The sequence below is a fragment of the Balaenoptera physalus genome (assembly GCF_965194825.1).
Source record: "Balaenoptera physalus genome assembly, chromosome: 19".
In the NCBI taxonomy this organism is placed as follows: domain Eukaryota; kingdom Metazoa; phylum Chordata; class Mammalia; order Artiodactyla; family Balaenopteridae; genus Balaenoptera; species Balaenoptera physalus.
Window position 1 is genome coordinate 13,593,890 of NC_138900.1, and position 16,782 is coordinate 13,610,671.

Here is a 16,782-nt window from a genome sequence, read left to right on the forward strand (position 1 = left end):
CATTTAAATAAAATGCCTACAGGGCTCCCTGCAAGACTCTGGTGGCCCCTCCAACCTCCCTGTGTACCAAGTTCTTGTTCACTTGTACCTATCCATGGCTTCCCCCAGACCTATGCATGGCTGGCTTCTACTTGTCACTCAGGTCTTGGCTCAGTGTCATTTCCTCAGAGAGCTCTTCCCTGACCATCCAATCTAAGGAGTTTCTCTCTGTCACTCTATTATATTAATGCTATTTCATTTATTCTATATAATTTGGCACCCTCAGATATCATCTTATCTTTGTTTGTTGTTTCTCTCTTCCCAACAAATGCAAGCTATATAGTTGCGCAGTGCCCAGAACAGTGACTAGGACTTATAAGGTGCTCAATATATATTTATTGAATGAATAAATGAAAGTGAGCATGGAAGCCACACTTGGGACTTCTACAGCCCCTGGGGAGAAGATGATAGAAGGAATCGCCCAAAGGATGGTAAAGGGATTTGGAAACCTTGCCCTAAGAGAAAAATTTGAAGGCACTGGGGAAATTTCCCCTGGGGAAGAGAAGACTCAGGAGGAATGGCATAACTGACTTCAAATACCTGAAGGCGTAGCACACAGAAGAAGAATTAGATTTGTTTATTTACTCCAGAGGAGAAACAGGGTAGATGGCTCTAAGTGAGAGGCAACATGAGATACGGGAAATGTTGAAAGTCAAGAAAATTCAGTTCTAGTCTTGCCCCAGCCACTCTGTCACTTTAATCTTTGAGCTACTCTGCTTCCCTTCTCTAGAATGTGTGAGATAAGGAGCGAGACTGGATCAGACATGACAAATGGGTTTTACCTCACAGGCTAACTCCAATCCATTGGTAGTGGCTGCCCGGAACACTGCAGTGAGAAGGGTACTGAAGAAATGAAGCAATGGCAATATCCATCAATGGAGAATGATTAATAAATTGGAGCATACCTCATACAAGGGGATGTTATGTAGTAATTAAAAATATGCTTGATCTTGATAGCAGCATACAAACAATGTATTTATATCTAAGTATAGTGTTTGATCTTTAACTACCAAGATGGAGGGATGTCCATAAGTACATAGTAATATGTACAATGATGCCATTTTTGTAAAATAAAAAAAAAAAAGAGCCATATACAAAAACCCTTAAATATCTCATATGTCAATGTCTATGTATGTATGTATGTAGAGAAATGTGTATGCTGTTCATATTGGTTACCTTGGAGAGAAGGAGGAATTATTAACACTCTCTTTATATAACTTTGTACTATTTCACTAGTTGCAAATGAACACATATTACTTTTGTAATTTTTAAAGATAAATTTAATTAAAAAAAAATTAAGCCTGCATTTTACTTTCTGGCTCAGTGAGAAAGAGTAATGTGATTGATTATCAATGTTTGCCCTGGATACGGGATGGATGAGTGGTAGCTCATGTGCCTGAAAAAAATCAGTTTCCCTTCCCAGCTCCAGCATTTTGTGGCTTTCAGTCCCAAGAAGACAGCAGCTGCCTCAACATAAGGAAGAATTTTAAAATAATGTATCTGTCCAAGAATGGAACTGGCTGCCATATGAGGAGGTAATAAGCTCCCTGGCTGCTGGAAGTGGTCAAGCAGAGGCTGGATGAATATCCCTTGGGAGTGGGAGGGATTCCTTCACTGGGTGGCAACTCATAAGATAGAAGGACATGTTACTATTTCAGAGGGAACAACTGTGATGGGAGGTTTGCTATGCCAACAGCATTTACGGCAAAAAGATGACCAAATCCACAAACAGACCAAATTGTGCACACTCTTTCCTATAAACACTTTTACTGGGTTGTTACTTTTCCCAAGCAACAGCACTGTGCCCCCTAAATAAACTGTTGACTGAACATTAATCCAGTTTCTTCCCCCGAGCTAAATGCTAGAAGCAAAGCCTTGGGACACAGCAGGATCTCAAACATGATGCTTACAAGGCCAGGTTTTGAATGGAGCAGGCTGGTGAGGACTATGGTGAGCTGGAAAGCACACACCCTGTCTAAAGGGAGAAGTTACTATTTAGCTCTAATCAACTGCTGCCATGTAGGAATTTGGGTCCAGTATTGTTAGATCTTAGATTATTATATATATTTTTAAAGAGGAGTCAGAAATCTGGATTTTTAAATAAAATTCCCCTATTTTTAAATGTTGGAAAATAATCCATATTAGAAGAGCAACAATGAACCACTATACAGAACAAACAAAGCCTGTGGCCTGCAGTCCTTAGACCAGATAGACACAAACTGTGATAAGACCAAAAGTCCGATAACCACCCCTCTTGAGGGCCTAGAGAAGGTCCTACACGTTTAAGCCACCCCACTGCTCAGGAAACATGATTGGTAGAGAGGATCTAGTGCCCAAGTATAGCTTGGACAGTCCTCAAGAAACACTGGGGCTTTAGGTAACAAACAGTCACTTTTAAGAATATACTATTAGGGGAGGGACAAGTTAGGAGTTTGGGATTAGCAGATACGAACTACTATATACAAAATAGATAAAACAACAAGGTCCTACTGTATAGCACAGGGAACTATATTCAGTATCTTGTAATAAACCCTAATGGAAAAGAATATGAAAAAGAATACACACACACACACACACTTAACTGATTCACTTTGCTGTACACCAAAACTAACACAACATTGTAAATCAACTATACTTCAGTAAAAATCATCCCTAAAGGAAGTGTTCCTATGTTTTGGACAGGAGAAGAATGCTGGGTGTTTGGTCTGGATGGTGACTGGAGAGGAGGACTGGATGGCTTTCTTCCATCAAAAAGCCAGAGGCCTCCAGCTACCTCCTCTCCTGCGTGCTTGGCAACAGTGAGAAAGGAAGACCTGGCTTGGTGAGATTGGCTAGGGAAGAGGCATCAGCCCTGACTATTTGAAGACATCTTAATGTGGTAGCAAATTACTATGATGGATTCTGGTGGATTTGTCTGCCAAACATCCATGCCCATCTTCTGGTACCAGGCCCCTAAATTCCCTTTGGAGAATTAACTGTCTTTCTTGGATCTAGGAGCATACATGGAGTAAAGCCTGGCCAAGGAAAGGCCTCCCTGGACTTCTGCTGGAAATATTGGGGAAAATAAGTTCTTGGTTAGGGTTGCTCAGATTATACAACATCTCCTGATATTCCTGGTTGCCACTTCTGCTACCTCACAGTGAGGGCCTACCTCAGAATGAAGCCAATACAGATGAAAGCAGAGTCAAAAGAGGGGAGAAAAAGAGAGACCTGTTCACATCATTTGAAGACCTGTCTCCAGTTAGCCTGAAGCCTCCCACCCCACCTCCCCATCCCAGACTTTTCAGTTACATGGACCAATAAATTCCTTTTGGGTTGAGGTCAGTTTGAGCTGGGTTTCTACCACTTAAAGTTTCAACTTTAAGCCTTGACTGCTCCCATACAAGAGAATTCACCACTGCTCTAGTCTCTATCTGCTGCTCTAGTCTCTCACATAAATGACCAAAAATGACTCCCTGCCTTTGAGAAAAGACACTAGAGGGGAACCCCTATGGTGAAGTCTTTCAAATAGTCCAACAATATGGCTGCCATACTTGGTCTCTAAGAGACCAAGTAACCTTCTTGAGAAGCATCTTCTAACCCTGGAGGGTGGGAAATGGAGTCAAAAATTGGCTAAGAGGTTCCAGGAAAAACTGTCCACTGGACTCTTTCTTTGGCCCCAGTGAAAAGCAGCCCACATAGAGGAGGCGCCTCTGGAGGTCAGCTCTCCTCATCCACAAGCAGCACTGTGGAGTGAGACCTGGCTGAACCAGAGCTCTCCTACTGATACTAACTTGCTGTGTTGACCTTTGGCAAGTAACTCAGTTTCTTCCTCAGTGAAGCTTGTTGTAAGAATGAAATGAAAGAATATATATAAAAACACCTAGCATGATGCTTCAAATGTCTTCACATCATATATTATTGTATCATGTGCCAGGCCTTATGCTAATAGCTTTCCGTGGATGAGCTCATCTGATCTCAAAAGCTATAAATATAAATATATATATGTATATAATAGTGTTCTCACTTTACAGATGAAGACACTGAGGCACAGAGAAGGTCAAGTCACTTACCCAAGACTGCACACAGCTAAGCTGAGATTTTTAAGGCCAAGCACTCTGGCTTTAGAGCTCTTGCTTCTTCCTGCAAATAATGCTACAGCGTATTTATTTATATTTATATAAACTTATAAATATATATATATTTATAAGTTTATATATTATATATTTATATATATTTATAAGTTCCCTTCCACTGCCTGGAAAGCTGGACCAAAGCATACACCCTTTAACGCCAACATCTCTGGACAAATAACAGGAGGGTCCTATTAGCCTTCCCACCTATCCCTAGGCCTTTCTACAGCATCCACATAGGCCTTGGAGGAACTTGTTCATTTCATGAGTAAAGTAATAGGCTAGTTACCTAAGGTTAACTCACTATCCCAACTTGAGAAGAACAGGAGAATGTCAGAAGCCAAGGGAGCCCAACTTCTCTCTTGTGAAAACCAACCATTATTTTCAGAAACTCCTGAAATATGTATACAAAATACGTATATTATTGCCTCGGCCAAGAATGAGGCTTTTCTATGAATGGTCCTGGAGGAGGGAAGGAGAGGAGGGGACAAGCCAGGCAGGGCCTCCTGGAAGATAACAGAGCCTGGGGAGCTCTGGGAAACCTGCATAATTTGGGACAAATGATTTTACCTTGCAGTGTCTGTTTTTTCATCTGTAAAATGGATTTAATAATAGTACCTACTCTCATAGTGTTATGAGGCATAAATACCCTCACAGAGTTGTTAGCTAGTATCATCATCCTGGATTCATTCCTCTTTCTCTAATCCCATCATTAACTCCTACTTTCTCAACATGGAACATGTATCTGTATCTCTCCATTTTTACTACCACCACCATATTCAAGTCATCATCTTTTCTCATCTGGACAAATGTATTGCCTCCTGCTTCCATTCTTGCCCGTTTTCCTTGCAGAAACCAGTGAACTTTCTTTACAAACAAACAAACAAGCAAACGAATGTCACAGTCTTGCTTTAAAAATCCTCTAATAGGGACTTCCCTGGTGGCGCAGTGGTTAAGAATCTGCCTGTCAATGCAGCGGACACGGTTCGATCCCTGGTCCGGGAAGATCCCACATGCCGCGGAGCAACTAAGCCCATGAGTCACAACTACTGAGCCTGCACTCTGGAGCCCGCGAGCCACAAGTACTGAGCCTACGTGCCACAACTATTGAAGCCTGTGCGCCTAGAGCCTGTGCTCCGCAACAAGAGAAGCCACTGCAATGAGAAGTGCACGCACCGCAACGAAGAGTAGCCCCCACTCGCCACAACTAGAGAAAGCCCGTGCGCAGCAACAGACCCAACGCAGCCAAAAAAAAAAAAAAAAACATCCTCTAATAGCTTCACAATGCTCTTACATGAAAATGTAAACTCCTTACCATGGCCCACAAGGCCCCACATGATCTGGCCTCTGTCAACCACTCCAAGCCCTTGCCCCTTCTGCTTCACTTATGCTTCAGCCACACCGATCTCCTTGATGTTCCTTGAACACATCTCAGGGGTTTTGCACTGGCTGACCCCTCTACCCGAAATGTTCTTCCCCAGATCATCACATGGTTGGTTCCTTCTCATCAATCAGATCTGGGTTCATGTGTGCCCCAATCTTCCTCATCTCCCCAGGAGGAAGGAGTCTTTGGTCTGATATCGTCGTCAAAAAGTGTTTCTTCAAAGGCTGCAGCTCTTCTGGAAACATCTAGACTGTAAGATCCACGAGGGAAAGGAAGACTGTGGCTGTATTATTCACGGCTACATTTTCAATTCCTAGAATAGTACCTGGCACATAAGAGACCCTCAGTAAGCATCTGTGAAAAATTTCCCCACCTTGCAGCAGTCCTTTCTCCATATGTAACAATGCTTAGATTAGAATGCCCAGCTCTTAGATCTTCCCACAACTGGTGCCTTCTCATTTTTCAGGTTATCAGGCTCAACTGTCACCTCCTCTAAGAGGCCAATTCTGACCACCCTGTGTACAGTGGCCAACCTCCCACCCCCTTCCCACTGTTTTAATTCCTTCATAGCACATATCACTATCTGATTTCTTTTGTTTATATATCTTCCCTCCATCAGAATATAAGACCCAAGAGCTCTAAGACCTTGACTGTTTCATTCACTGCTGTATCTCCAGTACCTAGAAAAGTGCTTTCATAAATTGTTTAACTGCTGGAGACGTTTGAGATGTGCACACTCTACACTGCTGTTCTGTTACTTGCCCTCGACCAGACTCTATTCAACAAATTTACCCTAAAACAAACAAAACAAAACTCTACTCACAGTAATCTACTTAACTTCTTCTAAAGTTCTGAGCCCTAGAAACCCAAAGCTGAGGTAGGGAACTGAACACGAGTACTCTTGGATTCCACTACCCCAAGGCTATAACCAAACCAGGCCAGTCATCTCATTCCTGTTTCTCCCAGTGAGATCCCAAAGGAAAGTCTGGTGGGGTCAGACCAGCCATAAACTCTCTCTGGATCCAAACGACCATAGAGAAGAGAATGATTGGGGCTGGGGAACAGTGAAGACGGGGACTACCATCAACTCTCAGAAAGGTCATGGGATGGAATCACAGTCCTATCTGGTTTAGCAAGCAAGAGAGTCTCTAAGAGCGCCGCTCACCTAAACATGTCTCAAAGGATCTTCTGTCACCATTTCACACTTATTCAGAGAGGAAACTGTTTTCAAACTGGGGCTCTCAGGAAAGAGTTCTCTTTCCACTGAGACTGCTAAGAAGGTAGGGTTTAAGCCTACGGTTGCTGAGGGTCATCTTTGTTGTCACAAAGCAGAAACCAGTTGAGGATGAAGCTAAGTCAGTGGAGAAATGGGGAGAGATTACTAGGAAGATTGTTTGAACTCCTGGATGCAGGGAGGTCTAGAGCCATCCTAGTTCTGGACTTTTCAGTAACATGAGCCAATTAATTCTCTTTTATTAAACCAGTTTGAGCTAACGTACTGTCACCTATATCTTTAGAGTCTTGATTGATATGAACTTTTTTTTTTTTTTTTTGCTAAAACTGAGCACTTATATACAGGGCATTGTTCTAAATACTTTATACGCATTAACTTATTTAATCCTTATAATAGTTCTATGAAGTAAGAGATCATTATTACCTTCATTTTTCAACTCTGGAAACTAAGGACCAGAGAAGTTCAATAACTTGTCCTAGGTCACAAAACAGGGGGTAAGCAATGATGTGGGATGCAAATCCTGTCTGGCCCCAGAGTCTGCATACTTAATCACTACACTACAATGCCCCATTGCACCCAACCCTATCTGAACAGAAAATCCAACTCTCTGACCCCAGACACCATCATCCTGGGACGGACAGAGCCCAGAGACCTTCTATTTGTGCCACCTGTCCTCAATTTCATCCTTTGTAAAATGAGGATAATCACAGTTTACCTACCTCATAGAGTTCCTGTGAATATGAGATGAGACAATACATGTGAAGCACTTAAACAGTGACTGGCAGATAATAATTACTCAATAAACAGTGGTCATTAACATTACTACTCTGTGGGTCACTAAAGTGCAACTGGCAAATACAATGCAGATGGAAGAGATCTGTTTTCTTTCACCTCTGTCCTTTAGGTGAAGAGAAGAGATGCCATGGGTTAGAGATGAAGAGTCTTTCTTGTCTTTCACCCACTGCATAAGCTGCTTCCTCTGCCTGGAAGGCCACTCATCCTCATCCCAACTCTTGTGGAACGGCACCCAGAACAAATACCACCTCTTCTATGAAGTCTTTCCAGATACAGGGTGCCTTCTCTCACTGCCAAATTTCCACAGTATATAATTTGTACCTCACGTTCTGCCCCGTGTACCTGCCCAACCTCTCTACTGTACTGTGAGCTCCCTGAAGGCCAGCCCCAGTATTTACCTCATGATCTGTTTATTCTTCTGAAACTTAGAGAGAAACAAAAACCCTTGGAGAAAGCTGAGAGCCCTGTGGAGGCCCCAGACCTACAAAGGCTGAGGAGGGCTGAGAAGCCAACTAGGATGGGGTGAGGCAGATCCCCAGGAATAGGACGTGGGGTAGCTAAGAATCAGGAAACAGCACAAAGAAAAGTTCCAGATGATGGACACCAAGGGGGGAAAACTGCGGTGAGGTGGGGATGGTGGTGTGCTGAATTGGGCGATTGGGATTGACATGTATACACTGATATGTATAAAATTGATGCCTAATAAGAACCTGCAGTATAAAAAAACAAACAAAACAAAACAAAACAAAAAAAAAGTTCCAGATGAGAGAAGGTGGGGAAGGCAGCCTCTCCTAGGAGGAGTGGCAAAAGCAGCTGGGTAGAGAGAATAAAAGAGGTAAGCGGAGAGGAGGTGGTGGGTAAGGTGTGTTGAACCTGAATGGGGAGTGAGAGTAAGGAACTCAGAGATTTCTGACCAAATGCAGGAAGAGCTGCCCATGAGCCAATGATTCCTAATAACTTACAGAGGGAACGATCCTAGCTTGTGGGATTCAGAGAAGAACAAGTTACATCCTGGTACTTTCCAAACTCCCAGTCCAGTGAGGGTGAGTGGACAAGTACATGAAAAACTACAAGGAAGAAGATGAGCAGTGCTCTAAGAAGTACAATGGAAGGCTCTGGGCAGTAAGACACAGAGAATGAAAAGACTGGAAGGTGCCTTAAGGCAAGGGTGCCTATGTGGAGAATAGATGAGGAATAGATAAGGAGAAGAGATGGACATGTGTGTTCAAGGAGGGAGCAACTTGAAGCAGAAGCACAGAAAGGGGATGGTATGGAGGGGTGGAGGGGAAGCCAGAAGAAGAAAATGCTGAGGAAGATCTGAAAGGGAACCATTCAAAGGCGGAATATGAAGTAATTGCTCAGAGGGTGGGGTAACCTTATGGAGAAGCCAGAAACCTTTCAAAGAGGGTAAGGAATCTTCTGGAGGGCAGGTACTTCACAAAGGGGACTCCCAGGAAAATGGGGGTGGGCAGTAGGGCACAGAGGCATACCCTGAGATATCTTTCAGCGGGGCTTTCTGTGGGGAAAGGGAAATCCTCTTAGAGGGCAGTGGCTCTCAAACTTGAGCATGCATGAGAATCACCAGGAAGGTTCCTAAAAAGAGCTGGGCCCTACCCCTAGGTTTTCTGATTCAGCAGGTCTGGGTTGGGACCTAAGAATTTGCATTTCTAACAAGTTCTCAGGTGATGCTGATGTTGCTGGTCCAGGGACAACACTTCGAGAACCACTACTACAGGGGGAGGGATTCTTTTGTGAGGAGGCCCTCAAAATGGAGAAAGGAAGGAGAAGGCTTCAGAGAGGAAAATCGGGGGAGTCCTCAAGGAGAATCTAAGGAGGGTGGGGATTCCCTGGTGGTTCAGTGGTTAGGACTCCATGCTCCCAATGCCGAGGGCCTGGGTTCAATCCCTGGTCAGGGAACTAAAATCCCACAAGCCTTGCAGCGCAGCCAAAAAAATAAAAACCTTAAAAAAAAAAAAAAAAGAGTCTAAGGAAGGTGTTAAGGGTCTCTCCATCTCTCTGAAGGGAAGATCTAAAGGGAGGAGGGGGTCTATGAAGATAGAACCTAAGAAATATGGTCTGAGAGAAAGATCTCTGAGGGCTGGGATTTCAAGAGGTGAGGGTATCTCTTGAGGATCTGTTTAATAAAAGGGGACATAGAGGCTCTTGAGAGGGGGAGTCTGTAGGATGCTGGGGGCCTATGGTGGGATCCTTCTCCTTAGAGAAGGATCTCTAAGTTGATTTCAGAGGAAAGAGAATGGAGGAGATGAGAGGGTGTAAATGGGGGTTCTAAAAGGGGTATATCTGACAGGGCCCTGAATAAGGTTTCTTGGGGATGTCAGAGGGAGAATCTGAGAGAGAGTGTTCTGAGGAAGTCTCACAAAGTGCTGGGGTTGTTGATGCACAGCAATTCTGGAGACAATTCTCTAAAGGGAGTCTGTGGAGGTGTGGTCTTCTGTGAGAGATCTTAGATTTACTGGAGTAGGATGACAGACACCTTTTTAGGAACAACTCTCAAAGAGCTCAGATGAGAAATCTCTGAGTAAAGGTCTCAATAGGATATACGGGGAAGGTGGGTCTTCGGGTGGGGGAATATGGGAACGTCAGAGTAGAGGGTTTTTCAAAAAAAAATTCTGGGACTTTCTAAGAAAAGGAGCCGGTTGGTGCTGGGGGTCTTCTACAGATGGTTCTAGAGGATTTGAGGGAAGCTGTGAGGGTGAGTTCAGGGAGGGAATTATCCAGGAAAAGTCTCATAGTAAGGCAGGAGGTCTCTAAGTGCTGATTCAAGGGTCTCTGTGCTGGAAGGGTCTCTGGGAGGGATTTCAAGGGCATATCTCAGAGGGCTCAAGGGGGTTGCTGGGGTCTCTGTGAAGACAGGAGGAGGTCTTGAAAACCTGCATCTCAGAGGGGTCGTGAAGAGAGGGTCTTAGGGTTTACAGGGGTTGTGAGGAAGAAAGTTCATCTGAAAGTAGGTCTAGAAGGAGAGATTTTGAAAGGGGGATTCGAAGAGCGATTCTAGAAAATATCAGAGAGAAACTACAAGGAAACCTTTTGGAATCCTGAGGAAGCAATTTCTGGAACATTTTGTGTGGGTTACTAGGAGATTTGGGATACATAAAAAGGGTTTTGGAAGAGACTTGTGGAATGTGGAAGAAGAGCTCCAGAGATTTCAGGGAATCTCTGGAGGAGAGTTTTGGGATAAGTGAGGAGGGTCTCAGGGGAAGATTTCTGGGGTATCTGAGGGTGATCTCTAGAGCATTTCAGGGTGGTGAGATTTGAGAAACATGAGGAGGTCTTTGGGAGAGATTTTGGGGACCTGTGGGAGGGGCCAAAGGGATGACTTTCGGGATATGTCAAGGCGGAATGTATATGGGAGATGGATTGGCGCGGGGGGGGGGCGGGGGGGGCGCTCCAAGTGAGTTTTGAGGATCCGAGGCCATTTCAGAGAGTCTCTGAGGAAGATTTTCAGGGGACATCAGGGGCATTCTGGAGGATTCCAGGGGGAGGGGCTCTGAGATTTGGGGGCTATGAGTGGAAAATCTCCAAGGCGATTTCTGGTATGGGGGTAGGTGGGAGGAAAAATTCTTGGGATGTGTGAGAAGGAAGTCTGGGGGAGACTGTTGGGATGTGCGAAGTAGGTCGCTGGGGGAGATTTCTGGAATGTACGGGGTCTGGAGGGGATTTCGGGGAATCTCTGATCTGAAGGAGATTTTTAGGGCTTACGAGGGAGGTTCCTGGAGAAGATATCTGACACATATCACTGGAATATGAGGAGTGGCCCCGGGGGAATATTTCTGGACGGAGAAGGAGAACGGGGGATCTGGGACCAGACGGGGGTTCTCTGAGGAAGATTTTTGAGGCGTAGGACGGGGTCTGGAGCAGACGTGGAAATAACAGGGGTGGCCTCTCGGGAAGGCTTTCGCACCGCGGGAGGGGACGGAGGACTTCGGGAGGATTCGGGGGGTCTGTGGGCGTGCCCTCCAGGGACGTGTCTGAGGTACACCTGGGGGGTCACGAGATAGGCTGCTGCCGGACCCCCCGGCCACCCCGAGGGGCGAGAATTTCGGAGAGAAGCTCGAGAAGCGGCCTGTGAGGGCGACTCGGGGAATGGGTGTGGGAGATTCTCTCGAGGGTCGGGACCTCGGAGGCCCGTGCTCCGCGCCCGCCGCCTCCCGGGGTCCCTGAGGGGGCGGGGCCGCCCGCGGCCTGGGGCGCCCCGAGGTGAGCCCCGCGCGCTCCGACCCGCCGCCGCCCCGCGTCCGCCCGACCCTGCCCGCCACTCACCGCCTCGGCCTCCGCCGCCGCCGCCGCCGCCGCCCGAGCCTCCTCAGGCCTCCGCCACTGCCGTCGCCCCCTCTCCGGCCCGCGAGCTCCCCTACCTCCTCCCGCACCGACCACCGCCGCCGCCACCGCCGCCGTCGCGCTGCGTCACCGCGCCGTGCGTCACCGCCCCTGGCCCCGCCCCGACGGGACTGCCGCGCGCCGGCATTAGCTGACGCCGCGGTGAGGAACGGTGCGCCCGCCAACGGGCTGCGAGGGCAGCCCGAAGGGCGGGAGGTGTGCGCGGAGAAAGGCGGGGTCCCAGCGGAGAAGGGGGCCGCGGGGGTTGAACGAGGCTCACGAGGCCCGCCCCCTGCTCAGTGGGATTGGCCGGCTGCGCGGCTGACGGGCAGTCGGCACGGCGGGCGGGGAAGGGGCGGGGCGCGCGCGGCGTTGCCACGGGCAACGGGCCCGGCGGAGCCCGGCGGAGCCCGGCGGAGCCCGGGATTGGGCCTCCCGGCCCGCAGGGGGCAGTCTCGCGCGCGTCTACCTCAGCGGCCTCGAGCTAAGTCACAATTCCTGATTCTGGCGTTCAAGGTCCAGCTGTGCGCCCCGCCTGCACGCTCCGCTCTAGGCCTGAGCCCCGCCACCACCTGACCGTCCAGGTAGCAAGTAACCGCTCCGGCTGCTGGAGTCTCAGCTTTCCCACCGCAACCGTCTCTGAGCCTGTTGCTTCTTCTCTCAGATAGGAATTGAAAGAGAGGAAGCATTTAAAAACGGTGGGTAGGGCTTCCCTGGTGGCGCAGTGGCTAAGAATCCGCCTGCCAATACAGGGAACAATGGTTCGAGCCCTGGTCCGGGAGCAACTAAGCCCGTGTGCCACAACTACTGAGCCTAGGCTCTAGAGCCCACGTGCTACAGCTACTGAAGCCCGCGCGCCTAGAGCCTGTGCTGCACAAGAGAAGCCACCGCAATGAGAAGCCCGCGCACTGCAACGGAAGACCCAATGCAGGCAAAAATAAATAAATAAAATAAATAAATAAATAAAAATATGTTGATAAAGCGCTGGGCGCAAAGCCTTCAATAAGTGGGAGTTGTTGCTCTGACTGTTGTAACCTATTCATTCCGCACACTGTCCTGGATCAGCGTGAACTAAGCAGAGCGGGCTGTCAGGTGACAGAAGCGTGGTTGTTAGAGGAACCCAAAGAAAGGCAGTCGGAGTGGAACATAGAGTTCACCGCGGCCAAAAGTTTGGCCACTTGAGAGAGTTTGGATTTGTCCCGAGGACACTGAGGAGCCATGGAAGGGCTTCAAGCCAAGGAGAGTCAGTGGGGGTTTGGAAAGATGTCTCTGGCTTCTATATGGAAGATGGATTGGAGGAAATAGAACTGGAGCTGGAGAGTCCAGGGAGGCAGCTGGGGTAGGAGAGGGGCGTTTGCACCAGGGTGGGACTGTGGGGAGGGGAGGAGGAGTGGGTGGCAGGGATGCATGCCCAGGAGGCCCGGGGAACCTGCTCTGGGACTGGGTGGCCGCAGAGGGGTAGGGAGGGAGAAGTCCAAGACGAGGCCCTCTGGCTAGAAGGTTGGGGGGATTAGGGGCTTCCCTGAGAAGGAGATCCAAAGGAGAAGCAGGTTAGGAAGATGCTGAGCCCAGTGTGTGCCACCCAGCATCAGGGTTTAGGCGGCTCCACACCCCTGGGTCTAGGGCTTAAGAGAAAAATTGGGGTTGGAAACCAAGATCTGAGGATGATCAAAGATGGTAATTGAAGCTGTGGGAGTTAGTGACCTATCCTGCGGAGGGTATGAAGGAGGAATGGAGACAAGGACTGGACAGAACCTTGAGAAGAGGAGACGTATAAGGTTTGAGCAAAGGAATTGACACTCTCAACAAAGATTGAGAAGGAGCAGCCAGAGAGAGAGGAGGAAGAAAACCAGGAAAACATGGCATCTCAGACGCTGTGAGGAAAGGCCATTTTATTTATTTTTATTAAAAAAAATTTTTTTTAATTAAGAAAAAATTTTATTTATTTATTTTTGGCTGCGTTGGGTCTTCGTTGCTGCTCTCGGGCTCTCTCTAGTTGTGGCGAGCACGGGCTACTCTTCGTTGCAGGGCGCGGGCTTCTCATTGCAGTGGCTTCTCTTGTTGCGGAGCATGGAGTCCAGGCGCACGGGCTTCAGTAGTTGTGGCACTGGGGCTCAGTAGTTGTGGCTTGCGGGCTCTAGAGCGCAGGCTCAGTAGTTGTGGTGCACGGGCTTAGTTGCTCCACAGCATGTGGGAATCTTCCCGGACCAGGGCTCGAACCCGTGTCCCCTGCATTGGCAGGCGGGTTCTTAACCACTGCGCCACCAGGGAAGCCTGGAAAGGCCATTTTAAAACAGAGTGGGGGAATATCACAAACCCTAAGCATTACCCCTCCATTTAAGCAACAACTTTCACACCATATAGAATGGTTGTGCTCTAAGGATGCTGGTTCATTTATTCATTCAATAATATTTCTTGAGTACCTAAAGTGTGCCAGACACTACTCCAAGTGCTAAAAATTCAGCAGTGAACGAGGCAGGCAAAAATCCCTGTCTTCATGAGGCTTACCTTCTAGTTGGGGGGACAGAAACAATAAATAAATACTTACAATGTAACTTGGTAATAAGTTCTATGGAGAGAAAGCAAGCTAAGGGGATTGAGACATGGGGTTGGCACTGTTTTAGATGGGGAAAAGCACCTTTGATCAGGTGACATTTGAACAGAAATCTGAAGGAGTGAAGGGATGAACCATGAAGGAAGGAGGGTTCCAGAAAGAGGAGCCAGCAAGTGCAAAGGCCCGGTGACAGGATCATTCACAGAACCAAAAAGGGGCTAGTGTGGGTGGAGAGGAGTGAGCAAAGAGGAGAGTATTGAAAGACAAGGTCCAAGAGGTAATGGAGGAGGGGTCGTGGCAGATGATTTATTAGAGTTTTTAAGGCCACTATAAGGACTTTTGCTTTCACCCAAATAATAGTGGAGCCATGAGAGGGTTTTTGAGAGGGCAGGCATGTCATCTGGCTTGTTTTTTTTTTTTTTTTGGCCACACCGCACAGCATGCGGGATCTTAGTTCCCCTGACCAGGAATCGAACCTGTGCCCCCCGCAGTGGAAGCACAGAGTCCTAACCACTGGACAGCCAGGGAATTCCTGGCTTGGGTTTTTTTAGGATGTCTCTGACAGTCCTGTGAAGAATAGAATGTTGAGAGGGGGGCAGGAGCAGAGAAACAGGAGGCTGCTGTGAGATTTCAGGCAGAAGAATATGGGCTGTGGAGGGGGAGAAGTAGACCAGTTCTGGTTATATTTTGAAGTTCAGAGCTGACAACTTCTGAGGTACATCGTCAGAGGAAAGAGACGGGTCAAGGGTGACTCTAAGACATCCAGATGGATATGTCACACTGACAGTTGGATATAAGAGCCTAGAGTTCAGGGAGAGGCCCAGCTGGAGAAATAATTAAGGTATCCCCTTTGAAAACCAAGAAACTGATGCTATCAGGAAGACAGGAAGATGGATGGAAAAGAGAAGGGGACCGAGGACTGACCCCTGGGACACCTGACTGTTAAAAGGAAGCTGACATATGATCGATCCTGCAATCGCACTCCTAAGCATATATCCAGAGAAAACTATAATTTGAGAAGATACATGCACTGCAATGTTCCTTGCAGCACTATTTACAATAGCCAAGGCATGGAAACAACCTAAATGTCCATCGACAAATGAATGGATGGACCTAGAGATTATCATACTAAGTCAGAAATAGAAAGACAAATACCATATGTTATCACTTATATGAGGAATCGAAAATGTGACACAAATGAACTTATCTACGAAACAGAAACAGACTCGCAGACATAGAGAACAGACTTGTGGTTGGAGGGGTGTGGGAGAGGGATGGATTGGGAGTTTGGGGTTAGCAGATGCAAACTATTATACATAGAATGGATAAACAACAAGTTCCTACTGTATAGCGCAGGGAACTATATTTAATATCCTGTGATAAACCAAAATGGAAAAGAATATGTAAAAAAAGTATGTATGTGTATAACGGAATCACTTTGCTGTACAGCAGAAATTAACACAACATTGTAAATCAACTATACTTCAATGAAATTAAGAAAAAAAAAGAAGGTCTGAGCAGGCACAGCCAGAAGAGCCAGAGGAAAACCAGGCCAGGGTGGTGTCCTGGAAGCCAAGTGAAGAAAGTGTTTGGGGCACGAGGTGTGATGGATGGTGTCAGATGCGGCTGACAGGGCACAGCAGATGAAGACTGAGAATTGACCATTAGGTCCAGCACCACAGATGTCCTTGGTGGCCCTGACAAGGGTATGTCATTGGAGAGAGACAGGAGTGAGTCTGCTGGGAGAGAGTTGAAGAGTGAATTGGAAGGAGAAATTGGAGGCAGTGAGTGTGGACAGTTCTTTCAAGAAGTCTTGCTGAGGGCCTCCCTGGTGGCGCAGTGGTTGAGAGTCTGCCTGCCAATACAGGGGACACGGGTTCAAGCCCTGGTCTGGGAAGATCCCACATGCCGCGGAGCAACTGGGCCCGTGAGCCACAACTACTGAGCCTGCGCGTCTGGAGCCTGTGCTCCGCAACAAGAGAGGCTGCGACAGTGAGAGGCCCGCGCACCGCGATGAAGAGTGGCCCCCACTCGCCACAACTAGAGAAAGCCCTCGCACAGAAACGAAGACCCAACACAGCCAAAAATAAATATAAATAAATAAATAAAAATTAAAAAAACAAACAAACAGACAAAAAACGGCTAACATATTTGTTAAAAAAAAAAAAAAGAAGTCTTGCTGAAAAGGGAAGGAAATGAATGGGCAGTGGCTGGACAGGAGACAGGGTTTTTAGTTTTTAAGATGGAAGACATAACACAGCGTGTAGGCTGAGGGGAAAGGTCCAGTAGAGATGAAGACATTGATGATGCAGGGAGAAGGAGAGCA

At 47.2% G+C, this 16,782-nt stretch overlaps 1 protein-coding gene across 5 annotated transcripts in view; it reads right to left on the reverse strand.

Annotated features, from left to right (window-relative positions):
• The window catches only part of SAMD4B (sterile alpha motif domain containing 4B), a 37,297-nt gene extending 25,299 nt beyond the window's left edge, over positions 1–11,998 (reverse strand). Inside the window, exons 1-3 of one of the 5 annotated variants that reach the window (XM_082437833.1) lie at positions 11,846–11,988; positions 6,701–6,886; positions 5,467–5,785 (exon numbers count right to left, since the gene is read on the reverse strand). The gene's annotated coding sequence lies outside the window, so the exon portion shown is untranslated. Of the gene's footprint in view, positions 1–5,466; positions 5,786–6,700; positions 6,887–7,192; positions 7,214–11,845 lie in introns of those variants that run through there. The other 4 variants (XM_082437832.1, XM_082437834.1, XM_082437831.1 and 1 more) reach the window with 4 other exon arrangements.
• Positions 11,999–16,782: the final 4,784 nt, after the last annotated feature.